The sequence below is a fragment of the Anabrus simplex genome, chromosome 14 (genome assembly GCF_040414725.1).
Source record: "Anabrus simplex isolate iqAnaSimp1 chromosome 14, ASM4041472v1, whole genome shotgun sequence".
NCBI lineage: Eukaryota > Metazoa > Arthropoda > Insecta > Orthoptera > Tettigoniidae > Anabrus > Anabrus simplex.
In genome coordinates, this window is record NC_090278.1 from 49,536,730 (window position 1) to 49,551,846 (window position 15,117).

The 15,117-nt window shown below is 37.8% G+C and overlaps 1 long non-coding RNA gene across 1 annotated transcript in view; it reads left to right on the forward strand.

Annotated features, from left to right (window-relative positions):
* The window catches only part of LOC136885542 (uncharacterized), a 32,419-nt gene that overhangs the window by 449 nt on the left and 16,853 nt on the right, over positions 1–15,117 (forward strand). The window lies entirely within an intron of this gene.

Below are 15,117 nucleotides of genomic sequence, written 5' to 3' on the forward strand. Positions count from 1 at the left end.
TTTATATTACATTAGTTGTTTTATAATTTCAAATTGGACAGTTTCTTATTGTATCGCGCACCTTGATCTGTTTTCCATCATTTTGGGTTGACCAGATGATCTACTTTAAGTTAACTTTTATGTACATTGCTATTTTGAAGTTTGATCGGATAAAATATGTTTTCGAATATACGTATGTTAGTTTTATTCGGTTTGAGGCTTCAAATAGCTGTTGTTAACGATTGTATAGTTAATCGTAATGAGTAAATTTTTTTATTGAAGTGTACGATTTGAAATTAAGCGCTTATGTGCGAAATCGCGATTTGACTAGAGTAGCTTGACCTGTCATGTCCTAAGGGCATCGTTATTTTTATAATGAACATATCCTACACTGTTGTTTCCCCGTCTCCAGGATTTTTGTTTTGTTTTGAGAGACTATTTTGTCTTGGGAGATAGAAGGGTTGAAAAAAACAGAAGGGAGGAATGGCGTCCCACTGCGCTGGGAAAAGCGTGAAAGTTGATGGTTTTGCATGACACTTAATGTTGACAGATTTCATACTTGTTAAGAATGACTTTGAGAGAAGTTAATAAATTCGTGAAATGATTTACATTATTATTATTATTATTATTATTATTATTATTTCATCGTTTTCGCCAACTGAGGAGCACGATTGAACTTATTTATATGATGTGTTTTCTTACTTCTTTTCCCAAAACCTCTCCGTCTTCTTGCTGAAATTATTCTTGCATTCTTATGTCCAGGTTTTATTCGTTTTATTTTTGGGGTTGTCTATAAATTGGTGATCATCAACTAGTGTTCTGAATGAAGATCTATCCTACTGCACAGTTTTGCCCATTATGCCGATTTCCTTCAGCTGTCTTTCAGTTAGCCAACTCTTCTTGACTTTCAGCAAGAGGGTCAGATTGAGAATTCTTCTCGTCAGTCTATCTTGGCTATGGTTGGAAAGAAATTAGTAGGTCTGAGAGACAGCAGATGGAATTTGTTTCTGACTAATCTGCCAATGGTCATTATTTTAATCCTTTTATTATTATTATTATTATTATTATTATTATTATTATTATTATTATTATTATTATTATTATTATTATTATTATTATTCCTTTGCTGGAGAGACCTAGGCCTATTGTTTACAGTGCAGTATATCTTCTGGTGTGGGCTTGAGCAATTTTGTTACGGTACTTTAATTGATCTGTCTCAGACAATATGAAAGTGACTGAGGTATGAGTGATGTTAGTAATACCACTCCTTATGCAGCCACTCCCTGCTATGAATGATGTGAAAATGTCGCTCATAGGGTATGTTGGTGCATGCATTTCATTGGGCTTGGCAGACTGATATGTAGTAGCAACTTCTGGCTCAGCGAGGAAAGCAATGGGATACTACATCATTTCTCTAGTACACCTCTTCATTGATGTCTAGGCCATCTGTGACAGCTAATGGTGGAACTGTTGAGGATCCAACCAGCCTTCAGGCTGGGGATTGAACATACATTATTATTATTATTATTATTATTATTATTATTATTATTATTATTTGTTTATTTACATGGCTATGAAACCATGTCTCATAATGTACATACAGTTTAACAATATATTATGTATAATACTTAACTATACCCTTAGTTATAAAAGCACATTAAAGGAAAAAAGGAATATATATATATATATAATCCAGAGTAAAGAAAATTGTCCTAATGCATCAATAAAAGCAAATTTTGTAAAACTTACTGACACATGGAATGAAATATGTGTGTAAATGACACATCTTCTCCTAAACCACTGGAGTAATTTCAGTCAAATTTTGAATACTTATTATTTGCTACCCCCTGTGGGTGGGGGACGCATATGAAGAATACACCCACTGTATCCCCTGCCTGTCATAACAGGTGACTAAAAGTGGTCCCAGGGGCTCTCAACTTGGGAGCGTGTGTTGGTGACCACAGGTCCCTTAGCTGAATTCTGGCATTACTTCCACTTACTTGTGCCAGGCTTCCCACTTCCACCTATCCTGTCCGACCTCCGTTGGTCAACTCTTGCTCTTTTCCAACACCGATGGTATTAGAGCATTCGAGGCCTAGGGAGTCTTTCATTTTCACGCTCTTCATGGTCCTTGTCTTTCTTCATCCGTTACTTCATTTTTTGAAGAGACGAATCCCTTCTTTTCTTCTTTTTTCTCTCTCTATCCCCTGTGGGGTGGGGGATGCAGATGAAGAATACACCCACATTAACCCCTGCCTGTCGTAAGAGGCAATTAAAAGGGGCAACCAAGGGATGATTGAATTAGAATCATGAAACTACTTGTGATTGGTACCATCATGCAGGGAAAGCTGTGGGTTGCCTTTACTTGCGAGTAGTATCACTATGTAGGTACACAATAGGTTTGTGATTAGTAGTAGCAGAGAGCGGTTTACTGTGGGTTTCCAATACCTGTGATTAGTACCACTATATGCGGAACATTATGGTCTTATGTTGCCTGTGATTTGTACCATTATGTGGGAAATACCACAGGTGCCTGTTATTAGTACCACTATATGAGTGACACTGTTGGTCTGTGTTGCCTGTGATTTGTACGCTTTGCTGGGGCTGTACCTTAATTAAGACCATGGCCGCTTCCTTCCAACTCCTAGGCCTTTCCTATCCTATCATCGCCATAAGACCTATCTGTGTTGGTGCGACGTAAAGCCCATAGAAAAAAAAAAGGGTTGTACCCACTATGTGAGGAACACCACGGGATAGTACGAGTCCCTGTGATTAGTACACCTATGTGAGGTACACCATGGGTTTGCGTTGCCTACGAGTGGTGCCATTATTTGAGAAACACGATAGGTGTGTGTTTACTGTATGATGTACAATACTTGTGAGTAGTACCATAATGTTTGGAACACCGTGACTTTACGCTACCTTTGATTAGTACTACTACTACTACTTTAGTAGCGACAAGTGCCATTGTGAGGGACTGTTGACCTGGATATTGAACCCCTTTATACAAGAAGCATCATCAGTTCAGGATTGTGCTTTGGAAGCTGTCCCTTGGGCAGTAATATTGTTTCTGGGAAGGTGAGGCATTGCGGGTCAGATCCCTTGATTGTTTTAAATTCATATTCATCCATTCATTCTTCATCATCACGTCTGAATTATGGTCAGTGCATGAATTTTGTACCTTTAAATTGTCATTGCATTTCATCTCATTTCGTACCATGAGGGGCTGATGACCTTTAGGCCCCTTTAAACAACAGGCATCATCATGTCTGTCTGTCTATATCGGTTTCTCAATCCTGAGGATCATGATATCTGAAGATATTTCTTTGTATCCGTTTCCATCCTCCATGGTCTTCTGCTATACGGGTAAATTGTATGAACGATGTCTTTGCGTCCCCCACCCACAGGGGTCCTGTTTTGTTATTTAATTCTGTGTGTCACTAAGTTTTACTATGTTTTTATTGATGCATTAGGGCAATTTTCTTTATTCTGGATTATATATATATGTCCAATGTATAGGTGCTCACTCACGCTCCCTCTTTCCAGGCACATTTCCCAAGATTATGTGCTTTTCAAGGCTTCCTTCTCCATGATGCATAATATGACCAAAGAATTGGAGAATCCTCTGTTGACATTTTGCCGATAACCTTGTACTAATGTCCAGCTCCTTGAGGATGGATTAGTTGGTTTGAAGTGCTGTCCAAGGAATGCGAAGCATTCTTCTCCAGTCATCATCATCAACAAAACAGAATTAATGTATTTACACTCAACTTGATCTGTCTTATACCACTGCCAACATTTCTTTTTAAATACCGGTCCAGATAGATTGTCCCTTAGGTCATTGGGCAACGAATTCCATGTTCGAATCATTATTATTATTATTATTATTATTATTATTATTATTATTATTATTATTATTATTATTATTATTAGAGAATTCTCATTCCTAGTCTGCAGTGTTCTCCCTACAACCTTTTTAATGGGCGCACCACCCTACCAGTTTTACAGACTGCCCGATTAACATAACTTAGAGATATGTTAGTTACATAATATTAATATATATTTGAGTCGTTGGGTGTTCTAAATTAAAACGTAAATACTATAAAACATTTATTTAATAATCCTCATTATTGTCAGCAAAATTGCATCAATTACATCGGAGTTTAAATGTTTAGCTTGACTACCGCATAGTGTCGTGTGCGAGTGGCATCTGGATTAATATGGAATCGCATACGAACACTCAGTTCTGCATTACGCTACAAACCTGTATGGCACTCCACACTAACCGAGTAATAAGCCACGGAGTTATACGACTATGAATGAGCAGTAGAACACTACAAGTTCAGAATAATCTTATGTCTTGTTCTTGATAATAACAAAAAATTAGTTCGATTTTGCATTTAATATTTTTCTGTCTGCTATTGTTTATGCCCTGGGGAGGATAAATAGAGATTTTATAATAATTTTTTTCGTAGAATTCCCTGCCCGGCTACTTATTCCTGCCACCCGGCTGATGAAAATTTCTGGGGAGATCACTGGTTTGCGAGATTGATCTGGCTTAGTTGGTGCGATGATCTCTCTTTGGATTTCCAGGCAACTTGTAATTTTATTCCCTATCAGAAATGTGGTTCGAGATTAGCTCTTGTTTAAGGTGGGTACCTGATGAACCCCCTCATCATTGTTTCCAGGTTTGCCAGATTCCTAAAATTAAAATAAGGAACAAACTTATGACTACAGTGGACAGAAAGTTATTAGCTGATTACAGATAGTGGAATCACGCACCGCTGCCTCCTGTCCACAATATTTTCAACTATAACTTTTCCTTTAGTTGTATACTAATTTCATTCTTTTAACTGCTAATGGCACCTCAGAATAACATATAAATGAACAATCTTTATAATAGTTTGCTATTTAATATACAGGCTGTGAAACGATGACATAATGTACACACAGTTTGTTTACTTTCCTTCGTTAATCAAAAAAAGGCAAAAATGCTTTGGCAAGAAGTATTCTTAATTCACCAAGCGAACTGGCTGTGCGGTTAGGGCCACGCAGCTGTGAGTTTGCATTTGTGAGATAGTGGGTTCGAATCCTACTGTTGGCAGCTTTAAATTTTCTGTGATTTCCCATTTTCACACCAGGGAAATGCTGGGGCTGTACCTTAATTAAGGCCGTGGCCAATACCTTTCTAATCCTAGCCTTTTCCCATTCTTCCATTGCCAAAAACCTTTGATTGTGTTAGTACGACCCCAACTTGGCAGGTTCAGTCCTGGCTCAGTCCAGTGGTATTCGAAGGTGCTCAAATACATCAGCCTTATGTCGGTAGATTTACTAGGACATAAAAGAACTCATGCGGGACTATATTCCGGCACCTCGGCATCTCTGAAAACCATAAAAGTAGTTAGTGGGACGTAAAGCCAATAACATTACTATTAGTATAATGTTAAACAAGTACCAAAATAAATAAATAAATAAATAAATAAATAAATAAATAAATAAATAAATAAATAAATAATAAATAATAAATAATAAATAAATAAATAAATAAATAAATAAATTCATTCATTCATTCATTCATTCTAGGAAAGCTCAGGGTGTATTGTTTGTTTGGTATAATCCTGAGTGGTGGTGTTGTTCTCAATATTTTGTTTTAATTATTATTATTCAGGCCTCTTTATTTATTTATTCACTCAAGACTTCTATGAGCCAAGTCTCATGCAAAAGAGGCAGTATAACTTACATATAAGAACACAGACAACATAATAATTTTACACACAAAATATAATATAAAATTATGTATTTATTGTACTAACCACACACACAGATTAAATGATAAAATAATGAGCGAGTTGGGTGTGCAGTTATGGGCGTGCAGCTGTGAGCTTGCATTTGGGAGATAGTAGGTTTGAACCCCACTATTGGCAGTCCTGATGTTGGTTTTCGCTGGTTTCCCATTTTCACACTAGGTAGTTGCTTGGGCTGCACCTTAATCAAGGCCATGGTCGCTTCCTTCCCACTCCTACCCCTTTCCTATTCCATTGTTGCCACAAGACCTATCTGTGTTGGAGCATCATCAAGCAACTGGAAAAAAAAAAAAAAAAAAAAAAAATTGAAAAATTTATAAAATTAATTTTTACAAGTAGCATGCTGGAGATTATACTATTTATAATATTATGATTGCACTATCAAGGCGTGAGGCACCGTGGATAAAAGGTGCACGAAGAAATTCACTGCGTCTCTACTGATGACTCAACGAGAAGATTGGACATCATGGCCACCATTAAGAAAGACAATAAAGTGATGATGTTAGATCCTACTATTTGCTTTGAGAGGGACTTGCAACAGGCTCAGGATGTTAATCTGAAAAAAAAAAAAACAAAAAAAAAAACAACAAGCAATTTATATGCCATATCTATCAACCAAATATCATATTCCTCTTGGTCAGTGGGTTGTCAGATGCCTCTTCAGAGGCCAAATAACACAGCCACTACCCTCCAAAATTTGAAAATTACTTTTTATGGTGTAGAGAAAATCTTATTACAGATTATAAGAGATTCTCTGCAAATTATAGTTGCATTTATACCTGAAATTGTAATCTCATTACAATGAATTTTCCAGCAAAAATAATTTCATAATTATAATTATATACTATAGGTCTAAGTTATGTATTCCGGATCTTTATGGTCATCCTCACTGGAGGATGGATTATTTATTTCTTACAATTTACTTTACGTCGCACCAACACAGATAGGTCTTAAAGGCAACGATGGGATAGGGAAAGCCTAGGAGTGGGAAGGAAGTGGCTGTAGCCTTAATTAAGGTACAGCCCCAGCATTTGCCTGGTGTGAAAATGGGAAATAATGGAAACCATCTTCAGGGCTGCCGACAGTGGGGTTTGAACCCACTGCCTCCCAGATGCAAGTTCATTGCTGCGCGACCAACTCGCCCGGTGATTTATTTCTAATAAATCTTACTGTTATTTGAGTCATCAGTCCATAGACTGGTTTGATGCAGCTCTCCATGGCAGCCTATCCTGTGCTAATCTTTTCATTTCTATGTAACTAGTGCATCTTACATCTGTTCTAATCTGCATGTCATAATCATACCTTGGTTTACCCCTACTATTCTTACCCCATATACTTCCCTCAAAAAACTAACTGAACAAGTCCTGGATGTCTTGAGATGTCTCCTATCATTCTATCTCTCCTTCTTGTCAAATTTAGCCATATCAATCTCCACTCACCAACTTGATTCAGTATCTCTTCATTTGTGATTCGATCTATCCATTTCACCTTCAGCATTCTGTAACACCACATTTCAAAAGCTTCTATTCTCTTTCTTTCTGAGCTAGGTATTGTCCATGTCTCACATCCATACATTGCCACGCTCCAGACGAAAGTCTTCAGAAGCATCATTCTAATTCCTATATCAGTTTTTGAAGAGAGCAAATTTCTTTTCTTAAGAAAGCTCTTCTGTGCTTGTGCTAGCCTACATTTTATATCGTCCTTACTTCTGCCATTTTACTACCAAAGTAACAATATTCATCTCCTTCCTTTAACCCCTTAACTGGCCACTAAGTTTTCCACATGTGTGTCCTTCCCTGGGTACATTTCCCCACTTTGATATGTAAATATTTTCTGTAAAAATGTGTACACAATTAGTTTAATGTAATATGATAGTATTATATACTTCAACAAACTTCAACTAACATTATTTACGTTATATACGTGGTTATATGTTCCGATGGTTGCAGGTTTTGTAGAGTGCTAGCTGTGTGATATACGCAGAAACAAGGTCATCTATGAACACACTGAAATGTCCTTCAACAAACACTGTTTATATCACTAAAATTATATTTATCACATTTACCTCTGTAAAAGCAATTGTTGGTCTTGGGGAACTATAAGCAATGAACTGAGGTGGATGTCATATTCTGAACCTCTTCCTTGTCATTTGGTTCATCTGGAACCACTTTACTTTTATTTTCAGGATCACTTTCACTGTCATCTTCTTCAGGATATATCCACACGTCACCACTTGCTAAAAAAAATCTCATCTTTACCCTCCGCTTCTAGAATTGTCAAAATACCAGTACAATCAAGCTGATTTACTTTACTTTCAGAAGCCATGCACCTTGACATAAACAACTGTGTGGAAGTGTCATGCAAGGCCATTCGAAACAAATCCATTTTAAGAGACTGATAGCTATATAATATAATATGCAGCGTGATATAATCTATATATATATATATAAAAGAATATGTCCTGACTGACTGACTGACTGACTGACTGACTGACTGACTGACTGACTGACTGACTGACTGACTGATTCATCATCGCCGAGCCAAAACTACTGGATAGTTGAAAGAAATGCAATTTTGAGGATACATGTATATTACAATGTAGGTGCTCGCTAAGGGAGGATTTTTGGATATTCCGTCGCTAAGGGGGGTGGAAAAGGGGGAGAATTTTTAAAATGAGTGTATCCATATCTCAAAACTTTAAAAGTTTACAGATGTAAAAATTAGTATTTAGAATCTCCTTTACAAAAGAAACACATATTTTTTTGTTTTTTGGAAAATCCCACTAGGAGGGATGAAAAAGGGGTTGATTGCCTTTAATGAGAATACTTATATTTCAGAAACTGAAGATATCACAGACCTTAAAATTGGTATTTGGAATCTCCTTTAAAAGTAAAAAAACACGTTTATTTTTTTTTTCTTCAGAAAATCCAATTAATGGGGGTTAAACAGGAGTGACAATTGGGGAGAATTTTTAGAAAGACTATATCTACAGTACAAAGTATATCTCAGAAACGTAAAATGTTACAGACATAAAAATTAATATTTGGATCTCCTGTAAAAGTAAAGAATCATAGGTGATTTGTTTTTGGAAACTCCATTTCAGGGGAACTAAAAAGGGGGTGAAACTTTAAAAATGAGCATGTCTACAGTATATCTCAAAAACTTAACATGTTACAGAAGTGAAGAATGGTGTTCTCTTACCTCTATTAAAAATAAAGAAACATGTATTTTTTTGTTTTTGGAAAAACTACTCAGGTGGGGGGTAAAAATGACTGAAAATGGGGTTGAATTCTTTTTATTAGGATACTGATATCTCAAAAACTGAAGATGTTACAGACGTGAAATTTGGTATTTGGAATCTCCTTAAAAAATAAAGAAATATATATTTCTTGTTTTTGAAAATCCACTTTATGTGGGGGAGGGGGGGAAAATTGAAAAATTAGTTGAATTATTTGTATGAAGATACTATTATCTCCAAAATGAAAGATGTTGGAGACGTGAAAATTGGTATTTAGAATCTGTTTTAAAAGTAAAGAAACATGTATTCCTTTGATTTTGGAAAATCCAATGGGGGGTGAAAGAATTGAAAAATTAAATTGTATGAGGATACTTACATCTAATAAAAACTAAAGTTGTTACAGATGTGAAAAGGTATTTGATTCTTCTTTAAAAACAAAAACAAAAAAACAAAAAATGCATTTTGGGGGAAAAATCATCTTGGGGTGCAGGGGTGAAAAGGAGTTGAATTCCTTTTATGAGGACACATATCACAAAAACTGAAGATGTTACAGTCACGATAATTGGTATTTAGAAGATCCTTTACTAAAAAAGAAACAAGTATTTTTTCTGGAAAATTCACTTAAGGGGAGGGAGTGTGAAAGGAGGGTGAAAAAAGTGAATTCTTTTATGGGGGTATTTATATCACAAAACTGAAGGTAACAGACGTGAACATTGGTATTTGGAATCTCCTTTAAACATAAAGAAACATGCCTTTGGGGGAGGGGGAGGGGGGGGAGGGGAGGAGAAATCAACTTAATGGCAGTGGGGTGAAAAAGGAGTTGAGACCAATTGATTTTAGTGTTCATAATGTAGTTGATTCTGATCATAAACCAATCATTTTAAATCTTTCCTGGGTTCATTTTTAAGAGCCATCTTTTTCTCTGGAGAACTTACAGTTAGATTACAGTAGATTCTCCTGGCATATAAATGAAAATTTAAACACATTTGAAATAAACGATAGGAATGATATTAATCATGCAATTGTTCATCTTTTAAGGTCAATACTGCACGGAAGTATAACATTCGTATCGCCAAAAATTCCGCGGACTTGCCTACGCGTGACAATGATGCTGGTCACATTGTCAGCAATGACAATGGCAGCAGATGTTATTTACTGCCAAGTAGCAGTCTTACATCTTGCTGAGGGGTCCAGATCAATAATAATAATAATAATAATAATAATAATAATAATAATAATAATAATAATAATAATAATATAAATTCAACTAATATCACCCACCCTAATAATAATAATAATAATAATAATAATAATATTCTGGACCGTCGTCAAAATGTGCGGACCGCGCTGGAAACGGGTCCTGGCTGGGTAATAATAATTTCGTGTGGCTATTTCTAGCCGAGTGCAGCCCTTGTAAGGCAGACCCTCCGATGAGGGTGGGCGGTATCTGCCATGTGTAGGTAACTGCGTGTTATTGTGGTGGAGGATAGTGTTATGTGTGGTGTGTGAGTTGCAGGGATGTTGGGGACAGCACAAACACCCAGCCCCCGGGCCACTGGAATTAACCAATGAAGGTTAAAATCCCCGACCCGACCGGGAATCGAACCCGGGACCCTCTGAACCGAAGGCCAGTACGCTGACCATTCAGCCAACGAGTCGGACCTGGCTGGGTAATGACTATGAATGAAGTCCGGCCGCGGGTTCAGTACCGCCAAGGCACCCAAGACGACACCATGCCGGATCTCCTCAAGGATTTGATCCATTAAAAAAATGCTTATAGGAAAAGATGGCAAAGAGTTAGACCCAACTGACTGGATGGAATACCTGGAGCTAGCTCGGGAAGTACGAAATCGATTGCTGCAAAGAAAGATTGAAAAATGGGAGGAACTTTGCCATCAGATTGCGAATTTTGGTGGATTATATATAAAATGTTAAGCATTCAGTTATAAATTTCAGTATAATACCATAGCGAAGCACGGGTATCTTGCTAGTAGAAAATATGTCAACTAATACTGTAGACTTGATGGTGATGTCATGTACCGTCACCCCCAAAAGAAATAAGCAGTAAATTTTACTGTGGTCTTATGCCATCATACCCACCATAGAAAGCCCAGTGCAAAGTTGTCTAAAGACGTCATGCCCATTTAAGGGGTTAATACTTCATTTCGTAATCTAATATTACCTGCGTCACCAGACTTCATTTGACTGCACTCAGTTACTTTTGTTTTTTGACTTATTTATTTTCATCTTGTACGCCTTACCCAAGACTCCATTCGTACCATTCAGCAATGTCTTGAAATCTTCTGCAGCATCAGATAAAATAACAAAATCATCAGCCAATCTCAGAGTTTTGATTTCCTCTCCTTGGATTGTGAATCCCTTTCCAAATTCTTCTTCACTCCTTTCTGGATTGCTGCTTCTTTTCCAAAGCCCTCTATTCTTATCACTGCAGACTGATTTCTATACAAATTATAAATAATTCTTTGTTTTGGTATCTGATCTCTATCACCTTCAGAATCTCAAATAGCTTGGTCCAAGACACATTATTGAATGCCTTTTCTGGGATTGTCTCTTAATTCGATCCTCTAAGATCAGACATAAAATCAGAATTGCTTCACATGTTCCTACATTTTTCTGAAGCCAAATTGATCTTCTATCAACTCAGTCTCAACTTGCCTTTCCATTCTTCTGTAAATAATACGTCTTGAAATATTGCAAGCATGATATACTAAACTAATGGTGTGGTAGTTTTCACACTTGTCAGCACCATTGTGGTTTCTCCTAAGGCAGTCAGTAATTCAGAGGGAATGTAATAAGTTCCAGGTGCCTTGTTCCTATTTTGGTCTCTCACAGCTCTGTTGAATTCTGACCTCAAAATTGGGTCTCCCATTTCATCATCATCAATAGCCTCTTCTTGTTCCAAAACCATACCATCTACTTCTCTACCTTGATACAACTGTTGGATATGTTCCTGCCATCTTTCTGCTTTGTCTTCTTTCCCTAGAAGTTGTTTTGCATTTGAGTTCTTAATATTCATACACGTAGATTTTCTTTCTCCGAAAGGTTTCTTTGGTTTTCCTGTATGCATCTACATTTCCTAGGATGATACAACCTTCAACATTTGTGTATTTCTCCTTCAGCCATTCTTCCTTAGGTGTCCTGCACTTTCCATCCACTTCATTCTTTAATTGCCTGTATTTTTTTCTGCCTTCATTTTTTGCATTCTTGTATTTTCCTTGTTCATCAGTAAGTTCTAGTATCTCCTGAGTTATCCATTGATTCTTAGTTAATCTTTCTTTCCTTCCTGACATTTCATCAGCAGCCCTTACTGACCTCATTCTTCACGACTGTCCATTCTTCTTCTGTTGTGTTTCCTTGAGCCTTTTCATTTAGTCCTTGTGCAACAACTTTCATGAAACAATCCCTCACACTCTTTTCCTTCACTTTGTCTAGATCCTATTTCCTTGCATTCCTTTCTTCAACTTCAGATGGCATTTTGTCACCAACAAGTTGTGGTCAGAGTCCACATCAGCTTCTGGGAAAGTTTTGTAATCCAAAACCTGGTATCTGAATCTCTGCCTAATCATAATAAAGTGTATTGGATACCTTCCAGTGTCTCCAGATCTCGTCCACCTACTTCATCTTTCATTCCTTTGTCCCAATACAAGTTCTCCAACTGTATTACCTTCTCTTCCTTGGCCTACCAATGCATTCTGTCTCCCATCACAATTAGATTCTCATCACCTTTGAAATATTGTACATATTAAATCTGCTATCTCTTTATATATTCTTTCAAATTCTTCATTATCCACTGGAATAGTAGGCATATAGACCTCCACTATTGTGGTGGGCATTGGTTTAGTATCTAACTTGATAACAATAATCCTTTCACTATGCTGGTTGTAATAGCTTACCCATGGCCTTATTTTCATATTCATTATTCAACTAACTCCTGCATTTCCCCTGTTTGATTTTGTGTTGATAATTCTGCAATTGCCTGACCAAAGATCGTGTTCTTCCTGCTAACGTACTTCATTTATACCATCTACATTTAACTTTAGTCTATCCATCCCCCTTTTCAGATTCTCTAACCTAACACACTTGGAGATCCAAATGGGGGCTATTTTATCTCCAGAATATTTTACCCAGGCATAAGCCATCATCAATACATCATTCATTCATTCATTTATTCATTCATTCATTCATTCATTCATTCAGAGAGAGCTACATGTCCTTGGGAATTACTTATGGCTGTAGTTTCCCATTGCTTTCAGCTGTGTAGCAGTACCAATATAGTTAAACTATGTTGAGTATTATTACAAGGCCATATCAGTCAATCATCCAGACTGCCACCGTTGCAACTTCCAAAAGGCTGCTACCCCTTTTTGATGAACCATTCATTAGTTTAGTCTCTAGACAGATACCCATCCAATATGGCTGCACCTGCGGCTCGGCTATCTGCTTCATTGGGACACACAAGCCTCCTCACCATGGCAAAGTCATATGGTTTGTAAGGGAGGTAAATCTTATTACTACGTTAAAATACTTAATATTAAGTACTAATAAAACTCACTGGCCAGTTGGCTGTGCAGTTAGGGCCGCACAGCTGTGAGCTTGCATCCGGGAGATAGTGGGTTCGAACCCCACTGTCGGCAGCCCTGAAGATGGTTTTCCATGGTTTCCCATTTTCATACCAGGTAAATGCTGGGGCTGTATCTTAATTAAGGCCATGGCCACTTCGTTCCCACTCCTAGCCCTTTCCTATCCCATCGTCGTCATAAGACGGTGCGATATAAAACAAATTGTAAAAAAAAAAAAAAAAAAAAAAAAAAAAAAAAAAAAAAAAAAAAAAAAAAAAAACAGAATACTCCCATCCCCCAGTTCCAGATTGCCTGAAACTGGAGAGAGTGCATTCATGTATTTTTATCTTTTTTTTTTTTTGTTCATTTAAATTTTCCTTGATATAATAAAATCTATTACTACTCATACACTACATTTGACTTAAAACCAATAGTGTTCATTGCCTCTTCTACTCACTTTTTTGTCCTAGATATTATACAGTGTTAGACACTGAGTTGCCAAAAGTCATGGGAAGACACTGAATGTAATGTTAATAACGAGTTACTCCGCGAGCCCTCAAAATTGCAGCAGTAAGGTGAGGCATCGACTCTACAAGGTGTTGGAATTGTTCTGGATGGATCTGGACCCATGTATCTTGCACCGTTACCCATAATTGGTCTTGTGTAGTTGGAGTGGGGTTCATGGAGTGTACACCAGCATCGACAGCATCCCATAAATGCTCGATTCGATTAAGAATGGGGGTCTGGAGAGCCAATCCATGGTCATAACTTCACTGGAGTGCTGCTCCAACCACCTGCATGCCACCACACAATGGTAACACGGTGCATTGTCCTGTTGTAACATGGCATCGCCATCAGGGTATTCTAGGGCCAGAAAGGGATGCAGATGATCTGAAAGCAGAACTGAGCCACCACCCACTTGGACATGACCTTGTTGACGCACAGGATCCAATGCTTCATGGGTTATACGCCACACTCTTACGTGCCCATCAGCTCGATACAACTGAAACCAGATTCATCGGATCATACCACATGCCACCACTCTTCCTTGGACCTTTGCCGATGTTCATAGGCCCATGTACATTGTTGAGCTCTGTGTCGAGGTGTCAGCAAAGCGACCCGATTTGGTCGTCAGCTGGTGAAGCGTATGCAGTGCAGTTGCCTCCTTACAGTCCTGGTAGAAATGGGTTCCTAACTCCCAGCATTCAACTGGGCAGTGACATGACTCACAGTATGCAGTTGAGCGCTCGGTATGGTTCTGCAGAGGCAACCAGATGTCCGTTTATTAAACATCTGTGGTCTTCCTGCGCGGCAGTTTATGCAGGTGGTAACATTCTCTCTGTGATCCACCCTCGACACTGTTGACCCCAGAAAACGGAATTCGCATGTAATCCCCGCAATGCTATGACCCATGTGCCATGTGCCGATGATCATCCCACGTTCAAAGTCGGTTAACTCGCAACATGTTGCCATCTTCATGACAGTGGTGTCTGTGATAGACTTCTCAGCTGCATCG